Below are 16,007 nucleotides of genomic sequence, written 5' to 3' on the forward strand. Positions count from 1 at the left end.
GGGAGGAGGAGGGAAACTGGATGGGGACTGGAGGGGAGGTGGAGGGGAACTGGATGGGGACTGGAGGGGAGGTGGAGAGGAACTGGATGGGGACTGGAGCGGAGGTGGAGGGGAACTGGATGGGGACTGGAGGGGAGGTGGAGGGGAACTGGATGGGGACTGGAGGGGAGGTGGAGGGGAACTGGATGGGGCCTGGAGAGGAGGTGGAGGGGGACTGGATGGGGACTGGAGGGGAGGTGGAGAGGAACTGGATGGGGACTGGAGGGGAGGAGGAGGGAAACTGGATGGGGACTGGAGGGGAGGTGGAGGGGAACTGGATGGGGACTGGAGGGGAGGTGGAGGGGAACTGAATGGGGACTGGAGGGGGACTGGAGTGGACTGCACAGCACACAAAAAAAGTCACAAATGGCACCCTATTCCCTTATAGGGCCCTACTGCCTATAGGGCTATGGTCAAAAGTAGTGCACTATGTAGGGAATATGGTGCCATTTGGGATGCAGACCCGGAGACTAATAAACATGAACAAGGCCTAACCCGAAACCCCCTTCACGCACTGGCCCATGCCCACTTCTGCTGGACCTGGGGGTCATGGATCAGCCTCCAGCCATCGGACGACCCACAAACAGGATGTCATTACAACCACTTCTGGTTGTCAGCTGGTTGGATTGACTTCATATTAACCAGTTTCGCCAGGTGCTACTAATCATACTTAACCCTTGAGTGAACACGGACGATTCAGTTGATACATTTTCTTGGAACGGGACATTGTTGGATTTCTCATTAAATATGAAAATTATTTAGCTTTGAAGAGACACACATAATGTCATGGCATTTTACTTCCGGAGAACGTTGTAGTACACTATTGTTAATTGCAAACCACAGAAATTGTGAACTTGGTCTTGCCCTTTTATAAGGACACAGACAGACTATTCATTATCTATAATTTTATGATGTAATAATCATCCATTATTTAAAAACCATGAAGGTTAGATTCAAATGTATAATTTTCTTGCCAAAGTGTGAAACCATGACTGTGTCTGAAATTCCCTTTAAAGTGCATTTACCAGAGCCCCATTGTCCCTGGTCAAAACAAGTAAGTGCACTATAGGGAAAGGGGTGTATCAGGGGTGCTTCTATTAAGTGAAACACGGTAATCATGTGATTTGGAGCTGTGAGTTACTGGTACCATTTGAATTAATTGCTTGTGTGCTCCGATAGTTGCAGGTATGACTGGAGAATGCACCTACGCCTGTTTCCTACAAAATGGTGGTGCATCTTCTGTTCTGATGAGAGAATGGAAAGACGGGGAGAATCTCAAATGGTTTTACTCAATGCCTCGTGTCCTCTCATCTCCTCCTTTTGAAAAAGGTCACAGGTAATCAATGATAGGAGTCTAGGAGTGTGCTTGAATGAAATGAGACTTTGCTTCTCAACTAGCTCGTCATCGGTCATATGACATTTACAGAGAAGGAAACCCATAATACATGTGTAAAGTGGTCAGAATAAATGCAGCTAGTTGTGCTAGACATTTCATAGATAAAAGGATAAGTAGTGTATCATTTCTAAATGTGTGCCTGATTTTTTTCCTCTGATTAAACAACAGCTGATTCAAAGGGGGTGTGGCAAATTTCCAAACTCTTCTGTGGAGGATATGAGTACAGTGCACTTCGGTATCCACAGATGGGGGTAATGGAGGACGGGAGCAAACTCCCCTGTTCGCCTACTAACGAATTGACTCTTCTTGACCACTTGGCCACTTATCGGTTTCCAGGTCACGGAGGAGGACAGACTTTTCCCCAATTGAGTATCTACCCTTGATTCCTTGCATCCTCACTCCTTGCCTCCTCCTCAACTCCCATTGGATGAAAAGGTCATGGATCCCTTCCCTATGACCTTCTCATCCAATGGGTTTTGAGAAGGAGGTGAGGAGACAGGAAGTGAATAAACCAAGAATTGAAATCGAGATTCTCCAAGAGACAGATGCTGTTTATTCAAATCAGCTTGTTTGGTGGCTGTGTGGACTAGGAGACGGCTTGTTTGGTGGCTGTGTGGATTAGGAGATGGCTTGTTTGGTGGCTGTGTGGACTAGGAGACAGCTTGTTTGGTGGCTGTGGTGACTAGGAGACAGCTGGTTTGGTGGCTGTGTGGACTAGGAGATGGCTTGTTTGGTGGCTGTGTGTAGTGGACTAGGACACGGCTGGTTTGGTGGCTGTGTGGACTAGGAGACAGCTGGTTTGGTGGCTGTGTGGACTAGGAGACAGCTGGTTTGGTGGCTGTGTGGACTAGGAGACAGCTGGTTTGGTGGCTGTGTGGACTAGGAGACAGCTGGTTTGGTGGCTGTGTGAACTAGGAGACAGCTGGTTTGGTGGCTGTGTGGACTAGGAGACAGCTGGTTTGGTGGCTGTGTGGACTAGGAGACAGCTGGTTTGGTGGCTGTGTGGAGTGGACTAGGAGACGGTTGGTTTGGTGGCTGTGGGGACTAGGAGACAGCTGGTTTGGTGGCTGTGTGGAGTGGACTAGGAGACGGTTGGTTTGGTGGCTGTGGGGACTAGGAGACAGCTGGTTTGGTGGCTGGGTGGACTAGGAGACAGCTGGTTTGGTGGCTGAGTGGACTAGAAGACAGCTGGTTTGGTGGCTGAGTGAACTAGGAGACAGCTGGTTTGGTGGCTGAGTGGACTAGGAGACGGCTGGTTTGGTGGCTGAGTGGACTAGGAGACAGCTGGTTTGGTGGCTGAGTGGACTAGGAGACAGCTGGTTTGGTGGCTTAGTGGACTAGGAGACAGCTGGTTTGGTGGCTGAGTGAACTAGGAGACAGCTGGTTTGGTGGCTGAGTGGACTAGGAGACAGCTGGTTTGGTGGCTTAGTGGACTAGGAGACAGCTGGTTTGGTGGCTGAGTGGACTAGGAGACAGCTGGTTTGGTGGCTTAGTGGACTAGGAGACAGCTGGTTTGGTGGCTGAGTGGACTAGGAAAGGGCTGGTTTGGTGGCTGTGGGGACTAGGAGACAGCTGGTGAGTGGACTAGGAGACAGCTGGTTTGGTGGCTGAGTGGACTAGGAGACAGCCAGTAAACGTGATCCTTGTGTTTTTTTAATTGGGGTTTGATTATTTATTACATTCATACACACTAACTACCTTTTTAGCGTCTATTCATGAAGGTATATTTTGTTAAGAGCCCCGATGCTTGTCCTGAACACCGCTTGCCGAACGGTTTTGGAATCATAAGAAACATATATTTCGTATCAGAGAGAAAAAATCATCATTAAAAAAATGCTGAATTACTGCACATCTTTATAGAGTTAGGGTTAGTGTTCCCACCCGGCCATATCTCCATGTTACAGCACTTGTATACGGGAAGACAAACTGAAGATAGAGGCGACCACCTGTGCTAATTAGCTATCTAGTGTGCGCGAACACCTGTGTGTAAGCGTAACTAGGGAGGAAGTGTAGTTTGTTGGCTGGAGACACAGCCATATGGATCTGTGCAAACCTGCTACAGTAAGTGTACCTTGTTTATTTGAAAGCTCATTTCTCGCTCATATGACATTTAAATTCCATATGTTTCGAAAGCAATGATTTGTTGATGTTTCTCAGTGTTAAAACAGAGTGTTGGGATTGTACTTCACATGGTTCCACCAGTAAATGATGCTTATAGCCCAGAACCCGTGAGATGAGGCAGAATACCTTATTTAATGCTGTGGGTTCTTGAGAGCAAATTTATTACGTGAAGAACCATGCAGAGAATAGTGCCATTTTTTTGGACAAAACACACGTGAGTTTCCATATTTCAGGATTTATTACAGAATAAATATGTATTGATCATAAAGTTTATAGTGTATTTATTTCATACATGATTCTTTATTTAAACCTAGATTAGCTGACATTTCAGCACAGTCCTTCAAGGTTACCATGGCAAAGAAATAGAGTACTCCCCATACTGCACCACAGAACTGTGTGTCACAAATGGCACCATGTTCCCTATGTAGTGCACTACTTTACCATAGTGCATTACTTTCGACCAGAGCCCTGCATGTGTACGACAAGGGTAGGCTACCCTATTCCTGAAGGGCCGCTAGTTGTTCCAACTAGGCACCACCCCTGACCATCTGAGATAATTGATCAGTTCAGTGATAGCCAAAATTCAACACACTTGGTCTTCCGGGTTGGTGTGCAATAACAAAGTTGAAAACTTGTTTCCTTTCACAGATATTACAGTTTTAAAGGTGATCTGGGCCTGGGTTGATCTCAGGCATGACCTTCTCATCCACTGTGTTCAAAGACCACTGGAAGGTAAAAGCATGATTGTTTCTGACAGACCAACCGATCTGACCTTTATAGGTTTTGACCCTGGCTGGATTGGGTTGTGTTGTTTTGTTTGGGCTATGTCTGATCTGATGAATGACAATATTGATAGATTCACTATTCATTTAATTGAATAGATATTGCTACATTACATTTGCCAAAGTTTTGGTCTTATCATAAATGCTTGGACATTTGAGAATTTTTTTGCATGAATCTCCTTGCCGATATTGCTGAAAATATATTATATTGTTTGCAAAACTGTAATGCGCTCAATATCTACTCCTGTGTCTTATTCGAATCAGTATAATTTCCCATAGCCAACTTTGCTTTTAGGCTCTCTCATATCCATGACTGTTATTCCGATATTCTCATCATGGGCTCAGAGAAACACCTGCTGCTCGAGCCCTGATAGCTCTCTAAGCGTCAGGTTTCCGTAGCAACAGGTCCTTCACCGAGGCTTCCGGTGTTGTCTCACATGTCCAAAGAAAACATTGTAGCTATCCTTTTTTAAATTGGAAACATATGACTCCATGTACTTTTGCAACTAACCATCATTCGAAGTGTGCTGCTGCAACATGTTCAACTGAGGGTGAGCATACACGTATGTGATAATTCTGTATTGAACGACGCGCGAAACTAAATTGGTGAGCAGGGAGCTCGAACGTAGAGGCGCCAGCAGCAGATGGCCCTGTGTGTAGTCAGATTATATCCTAGTTAAACCCAGGGCCTTGAGCATTTCTAGAGCGGGGGCAGACGTGGTGGCTGTTGCTGAAATAGTCTACGGTTACTTTGTGTACATTATAATTGCGAATAAATGAATGCATGTAGCCAGGCATTATCATGGCCGTGCCGTAATTGCCTCCACTCGCCATAGGCTATAGTTGGTGATTGGAGAATAGCAATTATGTCCTCCTTGTGCGAACGGAGACGACGTCGTAGTTTAATAAAAATATATTGGCTACCAAATTCATCTTACGAGTGGTAAAATATAATGTGTTATTAACTGTAGAAAACAAACGCATTCTTGACATTGTCTAAGTCTACAGAATGAGAGCGCCTGTGACTCATTATATTCTCCACAGTCTATTCTAGATTCTAGAGACGATGGTACTATACACCGTTGGCACTTGACATTTATCACCAGAGAACACACCAGTATCCACCAATAATTCGATCATCAGACCTATGTATGAACTGTGTGAATGACACATGCCATGGACAAGGTTAGTCTTTGAGTCCTACGTTTTCATAGGGGGATGTCATAAGCAAATCATGTCAAGTAGAGGTACAGGTTCCTGGATGTGGATCTTGCACTTCTTATTAATAGCCTACACACGTAGCATACAGTATGGTCTCATACACTGTAATTAAAGCAGTCAATTAGAGGTATAAACGATAGAATGAAAGCCTGTAATAAGTCAATGCTTTTGGGTGGTTTAAGAAATAATCATCAGGATTTATGGGTGTTCCAGATAATTGGATTGATCCGGGAAATCAATAGTGAAATGATATAAATGCATCCCAAAATCTATCCCCTGTGTAGTGCACCATTAACCAGAGCCCTATGGGATACTCAATGCGTCCTAGTCAAAAGTAGTGCACTATAGAGGGAATAGGTAGCCATTTGGGACAGAAGCTATATGCATGTCTATTTAACAGCTTCTTCATCATCATATTCCTCAGTGCTCTGCATTGACCTGCAACCTTTCTGCTGGAAATGGAGGGAGGAGAGGGAAAGAATGTAATGGAGGGAGGGAGGAGAGGGAAAGAACATGCAGGAGGGAGGAGAGGGAAAGAACGTGCAGGAGGGAGGGAGGAGAGGGAAAGAACATGCAGGAGGGAGGGAGGAGAGGGAAAGAACGTGCAGGAGGGAGGGAGGAGAGGGAAAGAACGTAATGGAGGGAGGGAGGAGAGGGAAAGAATGTAATGGAGGGAGGGAGGAGAGGGAAAGAACGTGAGGGAGGGAGGGAGGAGAGGGAAAGAACGTAATGGAGGGAGGGAGGAGAGAGAAAGGACGTAATGGAGGGAGGGAGGAGAGGGAAAGGACGTAATGGAGGGAGGGAGGAGAGGGAAAGGACGTAATGGAGGGAGGGAGGAGAGGGAAAGGACGTAATGGAGGGAGGGAGGAGAGGGAAAGAACGTGCAGGAGGGAGGGAGGAGAGGGAAAGAACGTGCAAGAGGCCTTTGAGTGTACAGTGTGTGTGCTTGTGTGAATCCATAGGCCTGTAACACACTTGCAAATCATGGTCATTTATTTTGCTGATCCTTAGTGAGACTCTTCCTTGCTTTTCAAACGTGACAAATTCAACTGTCAGCAAACCGACAAGTCAATAAGTGTTTTGATGTCAGTGTTCAGAGAGACAATTCCTCCTCAACAAGTGATTTATGTGATCGGGAGCTTGCCAGTGTGAAATGCAAGATTGTATTACTGTTACTGGCTGACCTTATATAAAACAAAACAGCTGGTTGATTTGTCAGACAGTTATTTGATTTGGCTTCTTTGGCTGGCTGACTGACTGACTGACTGGCTGGCTGACTGGATGGAGTGTGACCTCTGGCTGACTGGATGGAGTGTGACCTCTGACTGACTGGATGGAGTGTGACCTCTGACTGACTGGCTGGCTGACTGGATGGAGTGTGACCTCTGACTGACTATAGTCGGACTAAACCAGGCATCACGTCTCATTCCTGGAAACAGGTTTGTTGGGACTCCTTTGCCCAGAGGGGGCAGCTCATCAGACCTGAGACATCTTGTCCCCAGGGCTGCAGCATTCCTCATCATTTTTTCTAAAATAATTGTAATTGCTTCCTGGCTACACAAATACAGAATGAATGGTGATTGATCTACATTCCATTATTGATAAGCTTCAGGTTTACAACTATCCCTGATTTTCACTGTCCCTACACAGCTCTTGACTACCAATCAGATGTGTGGGATTGTTGGTGATAATTAGTAGGCCTACATTATTTAATTGTTTCATTTTCTCTTAGGCTGGCGTGTGACCTCTATGACTGACTGTAGTCGGACTAAACCAGGCATCACGTCTCATTCCTGGAAAAAAGGTTTGTTGTGACTCCTTTGCCCAGAGGGGGCAGCTCATCAGACCTGAGGGAGATCCTGTCCCCAGGCAAGAAAAAGCTACAAACTTCTTTCTTTCTTTGAATCCAGTTTCTCCTCTATTTCGCATGGGAAACAAAGCATCTTTGGAAAATAATTTCCAGGATGGTAAAACATTTTTAGTGTTAACTTAAATGACTAAAACCAGATGGAGCAATATATTTTTAAAGATAATCTTTGACAACTAATCGAAATAAAAACTAGGCAGGGAGAATCTAAAATTCCAAAAACGGCATGGGGCTCCTATTGATTTGTTATTTTTGAGTCAGTCAGATAGCATAAGAACAAGGCACAAGCCATGACAAAATGTGTAGAATTGCAGGAAATGTTCTTTCAAACTTAAACATGTTCTCTCTGCCTCATGGCAAAATGTGTAGATTTGCAGGAAATTAGCTAACTTTTCCAACGTTGGGGAAACACTGGAATTGCTTATTTTTCCTGAATTTGTTTACCATTGACATGGCCTTTATTCACAATATAGCTTAGCCTGTATTTTGACAACCAATCAAATGTTTGGGATTCATTTTTTGGCCTATTTCATTGGTTTATTTTTTTCTGTGGTACACCAGTGGAGGGATTCCAGGGGGAAAAACAAACAGTCACAATATTGATCTACAGTATTAGCTTGCAACATGTTTTACATTCTCCCCCCATGTTTTAACTAATGTTAAACCTCAATATTTTGTGGTGTACATTTCCTCTCACTTCCATTGGATCACAGCTTCCATCATGTCTCGTCCTCAGCATCTGGAAGATATTCTCATGTCTAAACCCTTTGGAAGAACTAATACAGGCAATTCTATTTCCATGTGATAAATTAGCACAAGCAAGTGTCTCTTGCGAGCGAGGGATGGGGAAAGAGAAATGGAGAGCAAGGAAAGAAAATAAAGAATAGGAGAGAGAGAGATTTACCAATACTGTGTTATTGATCCGTTGGCCTCAGCACATGTGTGATTGTCATCCTATTATCCATGCTGCGCCAAGCTGACACCGAGCACGGCAGGAGTGTCTCTGTGAGACCATTAGATGCCCCTCTTCACCCCCCCCCCTCCCTCCCTCAGCCTCTCCTCATTACTCCTCTCTCCCATGAGTCAGCCAATGTCATCCAGATTAGAGCTGGGTGATATGGACACTAAATACACATCGTGAGAAATGTAACTATTTTGCTGGATAACAATGAATACAACATGAAGGAAAGAAATGTAATGGATAAGTGTAACCACTTGACATTAGTGACGGGGCTCTAGACACATTGTTTTCCAGTGCCAACTAAGACAACTGAGATGGAGATTTAAAAAATGAAGCTAACAAATCCAGGGAATATATGATTGATATGTTGATGCAGAAAATGTAAAAATAGGATCCAGGGGCCTCATGTACACTGCATGAGTATGTGGACAGCTGCTCATCGAACATCTCATTCCAAAATGATGGGCATTAATATGGAGTTGGTCCCCCCTTTGCTGCTATAACAGCCTCCACTCTTCTGGGAAGGCTTTTCACTAGATGTTGGAACATTGCTGCAGGGACTTGCTTCCATTCAGCCACAAGCATTAGTGAGGTTGGGCACTGATGTTGTGCGATTAGGCCTGGCTCACAGTCGGCGTTCCAATTAATCCCAAAGGTGTTTGATGGAGTTGAGGTCAGCCGTGCAGACCAGGCAAGTTCTTACACACTGATCTCGACAAACCATTTCTGTATGGACCTGGCTTTGTGCACGGGGGCGTTGTCATGCTGAAACAGGAAAGAGCCTTCCCCAAACTGTCGCCACAAATTTAGAAGCACAGAATTGTCTAGAATGTCATTGTAGTATGCTGTAGTGTTAAGATTTCCCTTCACAGGAACTCAGAGGCCTAGCCCAAACCATGAAAAACAGCCCAGACCATTTTTCCTCCTCCACCAAACTTTACAGTGACAATATGCATCCGCCAAACCCAGATTCGTCCGTCGGCCTGCCAGATGGTGAAGCGTGGTTCATCACTCCAGATAACAAGTTTCCACTGCACCAGAATCCAATGGCGGCAAGCTTTACACCACTCCAGCCGACACTTGACATTGCGCATGGTGATCTTCGGGTTTTATGCGTCTGCTCAGCCATGTAAACCCATTTCATGAAACTCCCGACGAACAGTTATTGTGCTGACGTTGCTTCCAGAGACAGTTTGGAACTCGGTAGTGAGTGTTGCAACCGAGGACAATGGTTTTTACATGCTACACGCTACAACGGGTTGAGCTCTAGTAGGGCAGAAATTTGATGAACTGACTTGTTTAAAATGTGGCATCCTGTAATGGTGTCACATTGAAAGTCACTGAGCTCTTCAGTAAGGCCGTTCTACTGTCAATGTTTGTCTATGGAGATTGCATGGCGGTGTATTTCTATTGTGAATTCATGCAACATATCTTGACAGGCTATATTTAATTTGACCACATCAGTGCATTTGTTACGATAATAATCCATATAAAGTACGGTCATTTGTTAAGTTAAACGTACGTGTGAAAGTGTAACCATTGTTTCACTGACATAATGGGAAATCGAATGAGATGGCAGATCTTGCTCTGTTGGAAAATTTGGTCAACGCTGCATTTTGCAGAGAGTGCATTTTTAGAGACGGGTGGGACTTTTTTTTTTTGCAGGAGTTACAGATTGGTTCATCAGATATCATTTCCCAAAACCAATCTTAAGAATCTTTGCGAGGATTTAAGACCTCCTTTAGAAAGGCGAACCCATGCCGTTTCGGTGAACATCAAAGTGCTATCCACCCTTTGGTTTTTGGCAACGGGCACTTTTCAGCTGCAGCTTGCTGATCGGCATCTCACATCCCCCGATGTGCCAATGTTTTATGTTCTGGATGCAAAATGAACTGAGAACATTTCCATACACCATCAGGCAAAACCTAGTCAGTTGTATAACTGAATGCATTCAACTGTAATGTGTCTTCCCTCTGCATTTAACCCAACCCCTCTGAATTAGAGAGGTGCGGGAGGGGGGGGGGGGGGGGGGGGCTGGCTGGCTTAATTGACATTCACGGCCGTTTGTGATACAGCCTGGAATTGAACCAGGGTCTGTAGTGACACCTCTAGCACTGAGATGCAATGCCTTTAGACCGCTGTGCTACTCGGGAGCCCTTTACATGTTGCGTTTATATTTTTGCTCTGTATATATTTTCCATTGCTAAGGCAACGTGAATTGTCCTAATGGTCCTCTGTAGCTATGTTTTCATTTTTATTGGTCAAACCACAACTGAGGGAGCACCTATATTTTGGTTGCGCTGTTGTAGGCTATTTCATGGTACGGCGTTGTATATATTCCCCATGGCCTTTTAAAGGGATGATTTTGACCATATATGGTTAATTGGGGGCGTTTCGAAATGCATAGCCAAGGTCACACGCGTGCACTGAGGCTGAGAACAATTGGTATTTATCAACAGTTATCTTTTACCGATGTGCATATGATTGTTTGATAAATAACACTTTTTCTATGTGTACGAACATTCAAAATGATGTTTGTTAGTAGTATTTTAGAATAGTTTCTATGCAATATGAGGCCCCAGAATGATAATTTAAAAAAATTATCTTCAGGGAATTTGCCGACATTCTTGTGCATATTGACCTATAGGCTCTATTATGCACCATTTGAGGAAGTGGGAACATAAATATTATGTTGTTGCTATATATCTATTAGCCATGTAGGCTAATTGATGAATCTGTCAGTAAATGTAGGCTAATTGATGAATCTATCAGTACATGTAGGCTAATTGATGAATCTATCAGTAAATGTAGGCTAATGTTCTAAAAACTGTTCCAGAGCTAGGCCTAGGCTACTTGATGTGCTGCAAATGGTGCTCTCCACTCACCAAAACCATACTACAGCCTACTCCGGTTGTAAAGTGGTGCCATGAACTCTGTTAAGAGGTGAGAAATACATAATATACTCGCAGAAAGCTGTGACTGTCCTCTCTGTAACTAGAATGACAGTAGTTGCTATGAAAACTGTATTTGTTCCCAATAGCATTTTGAGTAATGGTCATATGCTTGTGCTTCTCAGAATGCAGCTCTCCCTCCTCCGTGTCACAGTGGGAAGAGGGGTGAGAGTGGCTCGCCCACACAACAGCCGACAGCCAAACAGGGCCAGGCACACACTTTCATAGCAGGAATCAACATAATGTATAGGCTATTACTGTTGACGAGATAATGGTTCTACAACAAACTACTGGAACGTTGTGTAGCATTGCTTCGGTAAGAGGAAGGCAATGTCGGTCATTTTCGGTTTATCTCCCCCCAAGGTCACTCTTCTACAGACTACCATGCCCTCTTCAATTCATCCCCTTACCCCTCTCGCCTTGTTATTTGGGTTACCTCTTCTCCTCTTCCTCTCCCCATGCATCGCCCAATTTCATCCTTGTGTGTACGGAAGGAGAACTCAAGAGACTACCTCTTCATCTGGGTTCTATCATATCTAGAAAGTATCAGTCTGTATTCTAAATGGCACCCTACAGTATTCCTTACACAGTGCACTACTTTTGACCAGAGCCCTATGGACCCTGGTCAATGGAAGGGCACTATTTAGGAAACAGAGTGCTATTTGGGGTGTAGCCATGGTTCTTTAGACCAGGCCTGTTGCATGAATACGCTCTCTCAGCCCTTTTCATACATCAATATTATGACATGTGCCCCTGTGCTTGAATTTGAATATCAATCATAGAGCACTCTTCAAGCTTGTTGCTCCTTCTCACTGGTATTGTAAAACCTAATTTCACATCTCATAATGGTAAATAAGGACTCGGTGCAAACGCGTTACCTACGCAGGCTGAGACATTAAGCATAGAGTTGTTGTTTAATTCAAATATGCTTATTGGATACAGATTTTACAGCAAAGGTTGGATGATAGAAATGTTTTTTTCTCCTGTATTAGCTTAATTTACCCATGAAATTCATCCATGATGAAAGTGTATTGCCTTGCCTCCTAATTCTGAAACTGATATTCATGGTGGTTTTCATGGTAACGGACCTGTCTCTTGACTAAATGTATCATCTGGTGAGTTTAATGAAAGATGATACCTGTCAGATCTGGGTTCAGATAATATTTGTTTTCTTTCAAATACTTCAGGTGTGCTTCATGGATCTTGCTTGGCACAATGGATTAGTCCCAAAAGCGCACATGCAACCCATTTGGCTCTCCAGACAAGCTTAATCAAACACACAAAATATTTGAAAGGAAAACAAATACTATTTGTACCCAGGTCTGGAATAATACCCAGCATGTATTTGATTATAGTCCTGCGTGTTACTCTGACATTTACTTCAAAGAAAACCTCCCAGGCTGATAATTAGGCTAGGATCTGATACCTCAGTATGTCTGACAGTTCCTGTTGACAACATGGATACTCCCCAAATAGAGCCCCACAGTGGAGGTGTCATAATGCCCATAAAACCTAGTGGTCAAACAAGGAAAGCTTTTCAATAGTTTTTTTTCCATAGGGGAGTTTAGAAACACGTAAAATAATGTCTGTGTTTCGTGTATTCTTACCCTGGTGTGACGTTTTGATAACCTTGTAAATCTCTTTAGGACAAGGTGACTTTTATCAATATAGTCGCCTGTATTTAGTCTCATATTCGAAAATGCTAATTAGCGTCAAAGTAGACATCATGCAAGACTACAAATCCCAGTACAGTGATATCTAACAATACACAACAATACACACAAATCTAAAAAGTTAAATAAGAAATATTAGGATGAGAAATGTCGAAGTCCGGAGTATAAATGTGATGGGATGAATAGACAATATGGACAGTATATGGATAGAATATGTAGTATATTTGAAGAATAGTATATGTACAGCAATAGTTAAGTAGGATCTGCACGTCATCTCTAGCTGAAGCCTTTGCTAAACAGGTATTGTGTCAATGTAAAACTTGCACAAGACAGTTGACAGCATTGTCAAGTTAAAGAAATGTAGCCAATGTATTCATTACTACATTTAGCTAACATTCGATAGTTAATCCAGAGATTCTTACCTTTGCTTCAATTTGGGAGTCTCGTCCAGATCACCATGGTATTTGTAGTTCTTTATGATAGCAGCAAATTAGCATTTAATTTTTTTGTGGATAAATACAGGTGACTATATTGATAAAATTACCTTGTCCTAGAGAGATTTACATTATTATTAAAACGTCACACCAGGGTAAGAATACACGAAACACAGCCCTTATTTTAAGTGTTTCTAAAATCCACTATGGGAAAAATTAGTGGTGGAAAAACGATTGGAACCATTTCCCTGTTTGACGGCTAGGTGTTATGGGTATTATGACTCATACTGTGGTACTCTATGGCACTCTTTTTATTTTTCTGCCATTTGGGAGACAACCTATGTATCCAGTTGTGGTTTCCTTTTTGTTTGTTCAGTAATCATGAGCCTCTGATTACATAGTAATTAACCTCCACACGTATAGAGATTATTCTTCCTACTATAGAAACACAGTAAAACAATTATACTGTCCAGTCTCGTTATTATTGGTCTATTACCCAATATAATAAATATTATTATTTTAATTATAGCAACATAGTTGATTTGTTTATGAATACAAAATAAATGTACAGTATTTATACAATCTTTGCATAGTAAAGGGCAGCTGGATTTGTCTTTATCCACAGTAAAGCTGGGTTATCAGTACAGACTTTCCACGCTCGTTTCTTTACCTCCCTCCCAAACGACTGTACTGTGAGAGAGATGGTGAGCTGAGGAACACAATGGCGTCGTTCCTTCCTGTCTCCGACTGCGTCCCAAACGGTACGGTTTTCGCTCCAAGCCCAGTGGTAATTTATCTAATTCAGTTTATCAACCAATTCATTATTAGAATCAGGTGCACTTTATTAGGGTTGGAGTGAAGCCCTACAGGACAGTAGCTCTACAGGAACAGGGTTGGAGAGCCCCGTTATAAACAATTGCAAATTGTTAATCAAGGAAGGTTGTTGATGGTAATGCCCTGCCCTGCCCTGCCCCAAGCCTGGTTGTTGATGATGGTATTGCCCCAAGCCTGGTTGTTGATGATGGTACTGCTCCAGGCCTGGTTGTTGATGATGGTACTGCTCCAGGCCTGGTTGTTGATGATGATATTGCCCCAAGCCTGGTTGTTGATGATGGTACTGCTCCAGGCCTGGTTGTTGATGATGTTACTGCTCCAGGCCTGGTTGTTGATGATGGTACTGCTCCAGGCCTGGTTGTTGATGATGATACTGCCCCAAGCCTGGTTGTTGATGATGGTACTGCTCCAGGCCTGGTTGATGATGATGATACTGCTCCAGGCCTGGTTGTTGATGATGGTACTGCTCCAGGCCTGGTTGTTGATGATGGTACTGCTCCAGGCCTGGTTGTTGATGATGGTACTGCTCCAGGCCTGGTTGTTGATGATGATACTGCCCCAAGCCTGGTTGTTGATGATGGTACTGCCCTGCTTCAGACCTGGTTGTTGATGATGGTACTGCTCCAGGCCTGGTTGTTGATGATGGTACTGCTCCAGGCCTGGTTGTTGATGATGGTACTGCTCCAGGCCTGGTTGTTGATGATGGTACTGCTCCAGGCCTGGTTGTTGATGATGGTACTGCTCCAGGCCTGGTTGTTGATTATGGTACTGCTCCAGGCCTGGTTGTTGATGATGGTACTGCTCCAGGCCTGGTTGTTGATGATGGTACTGCTACAGGCCTGGTTGTTGATGATGGTACTGCTACAGGGCTGCTGCACTGGAAGGTTCTCTCTTTCTTCTGTCTTCCTTTTTCTTTCACTGTCATTCTCCTTTCTCTAACTGTCTAACTGTCTGTCTGGTCTGGTCAGGAGTGAGTCTGCTATCCATACTACAGTGTAACGTTTCAGAAAGGATAACACTTCAATGGGATGGCTATAGATGGGAAGGGATTGTGATATGGTTTCATATACAAGGACACCATGTTTAAACTGGAAACATGGTTCATTATTGATAGAGATAACTACAGTATGTCCAGCATTGTCACCATGTCATTGCAATTGACTACAGTACGCTCGCATGATTGTTTCTCATTGCTTTACAATCATACAATGTGGATAAAACAACCGTTGATAGAAATACAATGTTTTCAGGTCAAAGGGATCTTTGCCAATGCAAAGCAGGAACAATCCCTTTCCAGACAGCTTGCTCTGTCAAACAGTGTAGGCCGCTACCGAGTTCCCTACAAAGCATTCAGTTACAATACCCTCCCCAATCTCATTGACTTTATCACTCCCCCTTGTATTGATACTACTGCTCTGTGTATTCACACTTCTCTATGTATTACTTTATCACCAGGCAGTTATTCATATCAGTCATTGTGAGTCAGACAGATCTGACAGTGGGAATGTGCAGTTACAGTAACACTGGGGGACGGGTGTCTCAAATGGTACCCTATTCCCTACATAGTGCACTACTTTTGACCAGGGCCCATATGGTGTCATTTGGGACGTAGACAGGGCTTTTTTTTTATCTCTACTCCCTAGTTCTTTTATCTGGAGTACACGGGTTAGAGAAGGTCCTAGGGGAGAGAGACAACTGCTTCTGGTTTAACTCATCTCACATGCTTGA

General features: G+C 43.7%; 1 protein-coding gene across 2 annotated transcripts in view; it reads left to right on the plus strand.

Annotated features, from left to right (window-relative positions):
* The first annotated feature begins 4,715 nt into the window (after nt 1-4,715).
* The window catches only part of LOC118943928 (protein eyes shut homolog), a 28,393-nt gene continuing 17,101 nt past the window's right edge, over nt 4,716-16,007 (plus strand). For both annotated transcript variants that reach the window (XM_036960955.1, XM_036960956.1), the window contains exons 1-2: nt 4,716-4,889; nt 7,292-7,363. The gene's annotated coding sequence lies outside the window, so the exon portion shown is untranslated. The remainder of the gene's footprint in view (nt 4,890-7,291; nt 7,364-16,007) is intronic.

Source organism: Oncorhynchus mykiss, chromosome 23 (genome assembly GCF_013265735.2).
Source record: "Oncorhynchus mykiss isolate Arlee chromosome 23, USDA_OmykA_1.1, whole genome shotgun sequence".
Classification (NCBI taxonomy): domain Eukaryota; kingdom Metazoa; phylum Chordata; class Actinopteri; order Salmoniformes; family Salmonidae; genus Oncorhynchus; species Oncorhynchus mykiss.